Source organism: Oncorhynchus keta, chromosome 11 (genome assembly GCF_023373465.1).
Source record: "Oncorhynchus keta strain PuntledgeMale-10-30-2019 chromosome 11, Oket_V2, whole genome shotgun sequence".
Taxonomy (NCBI): Eukaryota; Metazoa; Chordata; class Actinopteri; order Salmoniformes; family Salmonidae; genus Oncorhynchus; species Oncorhynchus keta.
Window position 1 is genome coordinate 32,459,211 of NC_068431.1, and position 9,253 is coordinate 32,468,463.

Genomic DNA, 9,253 nt, shown 5'->3' on the forward strand with positions numbered 1-9,253 from the left:
GATAGTGCGTGGTGAGTTAGGTGGCTCTAGAAGGTTCTCGGACCGAGAAATAGCCTCGTACATTTGCAATGATTTCAATTCATTTTGACCATTACGAAAATGGCGACATTTAGAAAAGTCTCAGAGACACAAGACTAGGTGCATTGGAACCGGCTCGGCCCATAGAGACGGACCCCAACGTTTCGGTCCGATAGCTCATTCAAGGACCCCATAGCAAGGCATGGAAAAAGTGGATTTTCAGCACCAATTAGGGTTTTACTCGGGCACCGAAGGACCTATCGAGCCGAAACTCGGGATTCGGGGTCGCCTCACATAGGCCTTCACATAATGTCTGACCTGGACCCGCAGCTAGAACGTAACTATGTGTTTTACGTTTTTATTATGTTTTAAACTAAAGGCGCTGTGAATTATGGGCCTGCTCTGACATATATGATAGTTGGCTTCTAAATGAGTTGGAAAAAGTGGGTTTGGTGTCAATTGGTATCAGTTTGGTGTCAAAATGACATCTAATTGACTGATGGACACTGACTTGCTAGTTGACTTTTGTACATTAGCAATATGTTTAAACGGAGAGGGACCATCACCAAAAGTGACATTCTGAAATCAACCCTAACGAGCCATGGAGATGAACCAGAATCACTGCCCAGCTATCCCGAGTTCATCGGGCCAGTCAATTTCACATTCCTGCAGGATTTTTATAGCATGACAAATTCGTGATGGTACCTGCCCATTGAACCATATTGCAAATGCACAGTGACTTTGCAAAAGTGAGAAAACATAAACAAATGGACATGATGAAATCAACACAACGAGTGATGGAAATGTACAACTATCACTGCTCAGCCATCCTGTGTTCATCAGACCAGTCAATTTTGCATTTTTGAGCATGTCAAATTTCATATGGTAAATGCACATTGAAACATATTGCAAATGCGCGCGCACTTGCAATATGATTCTATAGTGTAAAACATCACCTAATGGACATGATGAAATCAACACAACGAGTGATGGAAATGTACAACTATCACTGCTCGGCCATCCTGTGTCCATCAGACCAGTCAATTTTGCATTTTTGAGCATGTCAAATTTCATATGGTAAATGCACATTGAAACATATTGCAAATGCGCGCGCACTTGCAATATGATTCTATAGTGTAAAAACATCACCTAATGGACATGATGAAATCAACACAACGAGTGATGGAAATGTACAACTATCACTGCTCGGCCATCCTGTGTCCATCAGACCAGTCAATTTTGCATTTTTGAGCATGTCAAATTTCATATGGTAAATGCACATTGAAACATATTGCAAATGCGCGCGCACTTGCAATATGATTCTATAGTGTAAAAACATCACCTAATGGACATGATGAAATCAACACAACGAGTGATGGAAATGTACAACTATCACTGCCCGGCCATCCTGTGTTCCCATAGCGAGCATTAATATCAGAATGACCGGTAAATGCATTTACAACCATATTTTTATTTTTGGGTTACCAGTTGCACAACAATGCACGTGCATTTGCAATATGATTCTATAGTGAAAAAACATCACCTAATGGACATGATGAAATCAACACAACAAGTGATGGAAATGTACAACTATCACTGCTCGGCCATCCTGTGTTCATCAGACCAGTCAATTTCACATTCCTGCAGGATTTTTATAGCATGACAAATTCGTGATGGTACCTGCCCATTGAACCATATTGCAAATGCACAGTGACTTTGCAAAAGTGAGAAAACATAAACAAATGGACATGATGAAATCAACACAACAGGTGATGGAAATGTACAACTATCACTGCTCAGCCATCCTGTGTTCATCAGACCAGTCAATTTTGCATTTTTGAGCATGTCAAATTTCATATGGTAAATGCACATTGAAACATATTGCAAATGCGCGCGCACTTGCAATATGATTCTATAGTGAAAAAACATCACCTAATGGACATGATGAAATCAACACAACGAGTGATGGAAATGTACAACTATCACTGCTCGGCCATCCTGTGTCCATCAGACCAGTCAATTTTGCATTTTTGAGCATGTCAAATTTCATATGGTAAATGCACATTGAAACATATTGCAAATGCGCGCGCACTTGCAATATGATTCTATAGTGTAAAAACATCACCTAATGGACATGATGAAATCAACACAACGAGTGATGGAAATGTACAACTATCACTGCCCGGCCATCCTGTGTTCCCATAGCGAGCATTAATATCAGAATGACCGGTAAATGCATTTACAACCATATTTTTATTTTTGGGTTACCAGTTGCACAACAATGCACGTGCATTTGCAATATGATTCTATAGTGAAAAACATCACCTAATGGACATGATGAAATCAACACAACGAGTGATGGAAATGTACAACTATCACTGCTCGGCCATCCTGTGTCCATCAGACCAGTCAATTTTGCATTTTTGAGCATTTCAAATTTCATATGGTAAATGCACATTGAAACATATTGCAAATGCGCGCGCACTTGCAATATGATTCTATAGTGTAAAAACATCACCTAATGGACATGATGAAATCAACACAACGAGTGATGGAAATGTACAACTATCACTGCTCGGCCATCCTGTGTCCATCAGACCAGTCAATTTTGCATTTTTGAGCATTTCAAATTTCATATGGTAAATGCACATTGAAACATATTGCAAATGCGCGCGCACTTGCAATATGATTCTATAGTGTAAAAACATCACCTAATGGACATGATGAAATCAACACAACGAGTGATGGAAATGTACAACTATCACTGCTCGGCCATCCTGTGTTCCCATAGCGGGCATTAATATCAGAATGACCGGTAAATGCATTCACAACCATATTTTCATTTTTGGGTTACCAGGTGCCTATTTTCAATCACCAGTTGCACAACATGCGTATCCATCAGAATATTTTAAACAGTCCATAAAGCACTCAGGACTGCCCCCATAGATAGAGGGCCGTAGTAGGGTACTCCCATAGCGGGCATGGATAATAGGAGTCCCGGTAAATGCATTTACAACCATATTTTAATTTTTGGGTTACCAGTTGCACAACAATGCACGTGCATTTGCAATATGATTCTATAGTGAAAAAACATCACCTAATGGACATGATGAAATCAACACAACAAGTGATGGAAATGTACAACTATCACTGCTCGGCCATCCTGTGTTCATCAGACCAGTCAATTTCACATTCCTGCAGGATTTTTATAGCATGACAAATTCGTGATGGTACCTGCCCATTGAACCATATTGCAAATGCACAGTGACTTTGCAAAAGTGAGAAAACATAAACAAATGGACATGATGAAATCAACACAACAGGTGATGGAAATGTACAACTATCACTGCTCAGCCATCCTGTGTTCATCAGACCAGTCAATTTTGCATTTTTGAGCATGTCAAATTTCATATGGTAAATGCACATTGAAACATATTGCAAATGCGCGTGCACTTGCAATATGATTCTATAGTGAAAAAACATCACCTAATGGACATGATGAAATCAACACAACGAGTGATGGAAATGTACAACTATCACTGCTCGGCCATCCTGTGTCCATCAGACCAGTCAATTTTGCATTTTTGAGCATGTCAAATTTCATATGGTAAATGCACATTGAAACATATTGCAAATGCGCGCGCACTTGCAATATGATTCTATAGTGTAAAAACATCACCTAATGGACATGATGAAATCAACACAACGAGTGATGGAAATGTACAACTATCACATAAGTAAGGGAATACCCCCCTGTATTGGACAAAAATGAATGGCATGTCATTGGCATCGGACAAACCATATACACATTGGCCAATACCACCCAATTCGGCGTTGATTCATCCAAAGTGTATTGCAAATGCCATATGGTAATTGCCAGTTGTAACACTTTAAAAATTCAACAGGGGGCAAATGCGCTCCACCGGGGTTTTTCATATTGGATATGTAACCCAAATTAATGTCAAAAGTAAAATTTTGAAAAAATGAACTTTTTTCAAAAACTTATCACCCCTTAAAAAGTGCTTTCTGGACCGTTTTTGAAATTCTTTCGATTTTTTTGTCAATTACACATGTGTAAGAACTGTATGAATATACTTTTGTCCAATTTTATTATCATAATTTTTTTTTTTTTTTTTATATGCGCATAAGGAATATGTTTTGTCCAATTCCAATATGATTTCATAGGAAGTCAAAAGTCAAAAGTCAAAAATGTCAAAATTTTGTAAAAACTTCACACACCCATAAAAAGTGCTTTCTGGACCGTTTTTCGAAATTCTTTCGATTTTTTGTCAATTACACATGTGTAAGAACTGTATGAATATACTTTTGTCCAATTTTATTATCATAATTTTTTTTTTTTTTTTTTACATGCGCATAAGGAATATGTTTTGTCCAATTCCAATATGATTTCATAGGAAGTCAAAGTCAAAAGTCAAAAATTTCAAAATTTTGTAAAAAACTTCACACACCCTTAAAAAAGTGCTTTCTGGACCGTTTTTGAAATTCTTTCAATTTTTTTGTCAATTACACATGTGTAAGAACTGTATGAATATACTTTTGTCCAATTTTATTATCATATTTTTTATATATTTTTTTAAATTGTGCATAAGGATTTTTTTGTGGGCCAAATGACGTAAGAAATTTGACATGCTCAAAATCCTGCAGAAATGCAAAATTGACTGGCCTGATGAACTCGGGATGGCCGGGCAGTGATAGTTGTTCCTTTCCATCACTCGTTGTGTTGACTTCATCATGTCCATTTTGTGATGTTTTTTCACTATATAATCATATTGCAAGTGCACGTGCATTTGCAATATGTTTCAATGTGCATTTACCATATGAAATTTGACCTTGCTCAAAAATGCAAAATTGACTGGTCTGATGAACACAGGATGGCCGAGCAGTGATAGTTGTACATTTCCATCACTCGTTGTGTTGATTTCATCATCTCCGTTAGGTGATGTTTTTACACTATAGAATCATGTTGCAAATGCACGTGCATTGTTGTGCAACTGGTAACCCAAAAATAAAAATATGGTTGTAAATGCATTTACCGGTCATTCTGATATTAATGCTCGCTATGGGAACACAGGATGGCCGGGCAGTGATAGTTGTACATTTCCATCACTCGTTGTGTTGATTTCATCATGTCCATTAGGTGATGTTTTTACACTATAGAATCATATTGCAAGTGCGCGCATTTGCAATATGTTTCAATGTGCATTTACCATATGAAATTTGACATGCTCAAAAATGCAAAATTGACTGGTCTGATGGACACAGGATGGCCGAGCAGTGATAGTTGTACATTTCCATCACTCGTTGTGTTGATTTCATCATGTCCATTAGGTGATGTTTTTTCACTATAGAATCATATTGCAAGTGCACGCGCATTTGCAATATGTTTCAATGTGCATTTACCATATGAAATTTGACATGCTCAAAAAATGCAAAATTGACTGGTCTGATGAACACAGGATGGCTGAGCAGTGATAGTTGTACATTTCCATCACCTGTTGTGTTGATTTCATCATGTCCATTTGTTTATGTTTTCTCACTTTTGCAAAGTCACTGTGCATTTGCAATATGGTTCAATGGGCAGGTACCATCACGAATTTGTCATGCTATAAAAATCCTGCAGGAATGTGAAATTGACTGGTCTGATGAACACAGGATGGCCGAGCAGTGATAGTTGTACATTTCCATCACTTGTTGTGTTGATTTCATCATGTCCATTAGGTGATGTTTTTCACTATAGAATCATATTGCAAATGCACGTGCATTGTTGTGCAACTGGTAACCCAAAAATTAAAATATGGTTGTAAATGCATTTACCGGGACTCCTATTATCCATGCCCGCTATGGGAGTACCCTACTACGGCCCTCTATCTATGGGGGCAGTCCTGAGTGCTTTATGGACTGTTTAAAATATTCTGATGGATACGCATGTTGTGCAACTGGTGATTGAAAATAGGCACCTGGTAACCCAAAAATGAAAATATGGTTGTGAATGCATTTACCGGTCATTCTGATATTAATGCCCGCTATGGGAACACAGGATGGCCGAGCAGTGATAGTTGTACATTTCCATCACTCGTTGTGTTGATTTCATCATGTCCATTAGGTGATGTTTTTACACTATAGAATCATATTGCAAGTGCGCGCGCATTTGCAATATGTTTCAATGTGCATTTACCATATGAAATTTGAAATGCTCAAAAATGCAAAATTGACTGGTCTGATGGACACAGGATGGCCGAGCAGTGATAGTTGTACATTTCCATCACTCGTTGTGTTGATTTCATCATGTCCATTAGGTGATGTTTTTTCACTATAGAATCATATTGCAAATGCACGTGCATTGTTGTGCAACTGGTAACCCAAAAATAAAAATATGGTTGTAAATGCATTTACCGGTCATTCTGATATTAATGCTCGCTATGGGAACACAGGATGGCCGGGCAGTGATAGTTGTACATTTCCATCACTCGTTGTGTTGATTTCATCATGTCCATTAGGTGATGTTTTTACACTATAGAATCATATTGCAAGTGCGCGCATTTGCAATATGTTTCAATGTGCATTTACCATATGAAATTTGACATGCTCAAAAATGCAAAATTGACTGGTCTGATGGACACAGGATGGCCGAGCAGTGATAGTTGTACATTTCCATCACTCGTTGTGTTGATTTCATCATGTCCATTAGGTGATGTTTTTCACTATAGAATCATATTGCAAGTGCGCGCGCATTTGCAATATGTTTCAATGTGCATTTACCATATGAAATTTGACATGCTCAAAAATGCAAAATTGACTGGTCTGATGGACACAGGATGGCCGAGCAGTGATAGTTGTACATTTCCATCACTCGTTGTGTTGATTTCATCATGTCCATTAGGTGATGTTTTTCACTATAGAATCATATTGCAAGTGCACGCGCATTTGCAATATGTTTCAATGTGCATTTACCATATGAAATTTGACATGCTCAAAAATGCAAAATTGACTGGTCTGATGAACACAGGATGGCTGAGCAGTGATAGTTGTACATTTCCATCACCTGTTGTGTTGATTTCATCATGTCCATTTGTTTATGTTTTCTCACTTTTGCAAAGTCACTGTGCATTTGCAATATGGTTCAATGGGCAGGTACCATCACGAATTTGTCATGCTATAAAATCCTGCAGGAATGTGAAATTGACTGGTCTGATGAACACAGGATGGCCGAGCAGTGATAGTTGTACATTTCCATCACTTTTTGTGTTGATTTCATCATGTCCATTAGGTGATGTTTTCACTATAGAATCATATTGCAAATGCACGTGCATTGTTGTGCAACTGGTAACCCAAAAATAAAAATATGGTTGTAAATGCATTTACCGGTCATTCTGATATTAATGCTCGCTATGGGAACACAGGATGGCCGGGCAGTGATAGTTGTACATTTCCATCACTCGTTGTGTTGATTTCATCATGTCCATTAGGTGATGTTTTTACACTATAGAATCATATTGCAAGTGCGCGCATTTGCAATATGTTTCAATGTGCATTTACCATATGAAATTTGACATGCTCAAAAATGCAAAATTGACTGGTCTGATGGACACAGGATGGCCGAGCAGTGATAGTTGTACATTTCCATCACTCTGTTGTGTTGATTTCATCATGTCCATTAGGTGATGTTTTTCACTATAGAATCATATTGCAAATGCACGTGCATTGTTGTGCAACTGGTAACCCAAAAATAAAAATATGGTTGTAAATGCATTTACCGGTCATTCTGATATTAATGCTCGCTATGGGAACACAGGATGGCCGGGCAGTGATAGTTGTACATTTCCATCACTCGTTGTGTTGATTTCATCATGTCCATTAGGTGATGTTTTTACACTATAGAATCATATTGCAAGTGCGCGCATTTTGCAATATGTTTCAATGTGCATTTACCATATGAAATTTGACATGCTCAAAAATGCAAAATTGACTGGTCTGATGGACACAGGATGGCCGAGCAGTGATAGTTGTACATTTCCATCACTCGTTGTGTTGATTTCATCATGTCCATTAGGTGATGTTTTTTTCACTATAGAATCATATTGCAAATGCACGTGCATTGTTGTGCAACTGGTAACCCAAAAATAAAAATATGGTTGTAAATGCATTTACCGGTCATTCTGATATTAATGCTCGCTATGGGAACACAGGATGGCCGGGCAGTGATAGTTGTACATTTCCATCACTCGTTGTGTTGATTTCATCATGTCCATTAGGTGATGTTTTACACTATAGAATCATATTGCAAGTGCGCGCGCATTTGCAATATGTTTCAATGTGCATTTACCATATGAAATTTGACATGCTCAAAAATGCAAAATTGACTGGTCTGGTGGACACAGGATGGCCGAGCAGTGATAGTTGTACATTTCCATCACTCGTTGTGTTGATTTCATCATGTCCATTAGGTGATGTTTTTTCACTATAGAATCATATTGCAAATGCACGTGCATTGTTGTGCAACTGGTAACCCAAAAATAAAAATATGGTTGTAAATGCATTTACCGGTCATTCTGATATTAATGCTCGCTATGGGAACACAGGATGGCCGGGCAGTGATAGTTGTACATTTCCATCACTCGTTGTGTTGATTTCATCATGTCCATTAGGTGATGTTTTTACACTATAGAATCATATTGCAAGTGCGCGCGCATTTGCAATATGTTTCAATGTGCATTTACCATATGAAATTTGACATGCTCAAAAATGCAAAATTGACTGGTCTGATGGACACAGGATGGCCGAGCAGTGATAGTTGTACATTTCCATCACTCGTTGTGTTGATTTCATCATGTCCATTAGGTGATGTTTTTACACTATAGAATCATATTGCAAGTGCGCGCGCATTTGCAATATGTTTCAATGTGCATTTACCATATGAAATTTGACATGCTCAAAATGCAAAATTGACTGGTCTGATGAACACAGGATGGCTGAGCAGTGATAGTTGTACATTTCCATCACTCGTTGTGTTGATTTCATCATGTCCATTTGTTTATGTTTTCTCACTTTTGCAAAGTCACTGTGCATTTGCAATATGGTTCAATGGGCAGGTACCATCACGAATTTGTCATGCTATAAAAATCCTGCAGGAATGTGAAATTGACTGGCCCGATGAACTCGGGATAGCTGGGCAGTGATTCTGGTTCATCTCCATGGCTCGTTAGGGTTGATTTCA

The 9,253-nt window shown here is 38.2% G+C and overlaps 1 protein-coding gene and 1 long non-coding RNA gene across 3 annotated transcripts in view; one reads left to right on the plus strand and one right to left on the minus strand.

Annotated features, from left to right (window-relative positions):
* Window positions 1-9,253, minus strand: part of LOC118390706 (active breakpoint cluster region-related protein-like) — a 315,098-nt gene that overhangs the window by 279,732 nt on the left and 26,113 nt on the right. The gene's annotated exons all lie outside the window — the stretch shown is intronic.
* Window positions 7,956-9,253, plus strand: part of LOC127906159 (uncharacterized) — a 5,272-nt gene continuing 3,974 nt past the window's right edge. The window contains exon 1 of the long non-coding RNA XR_008060486.1: window positions 7,956-8,291. This is a non-coding gene — a long non-coding RNA (uncharacterized LOC127906159). The remainder of the gene's footprint in view (window positions 8,292-9,253) is intronic.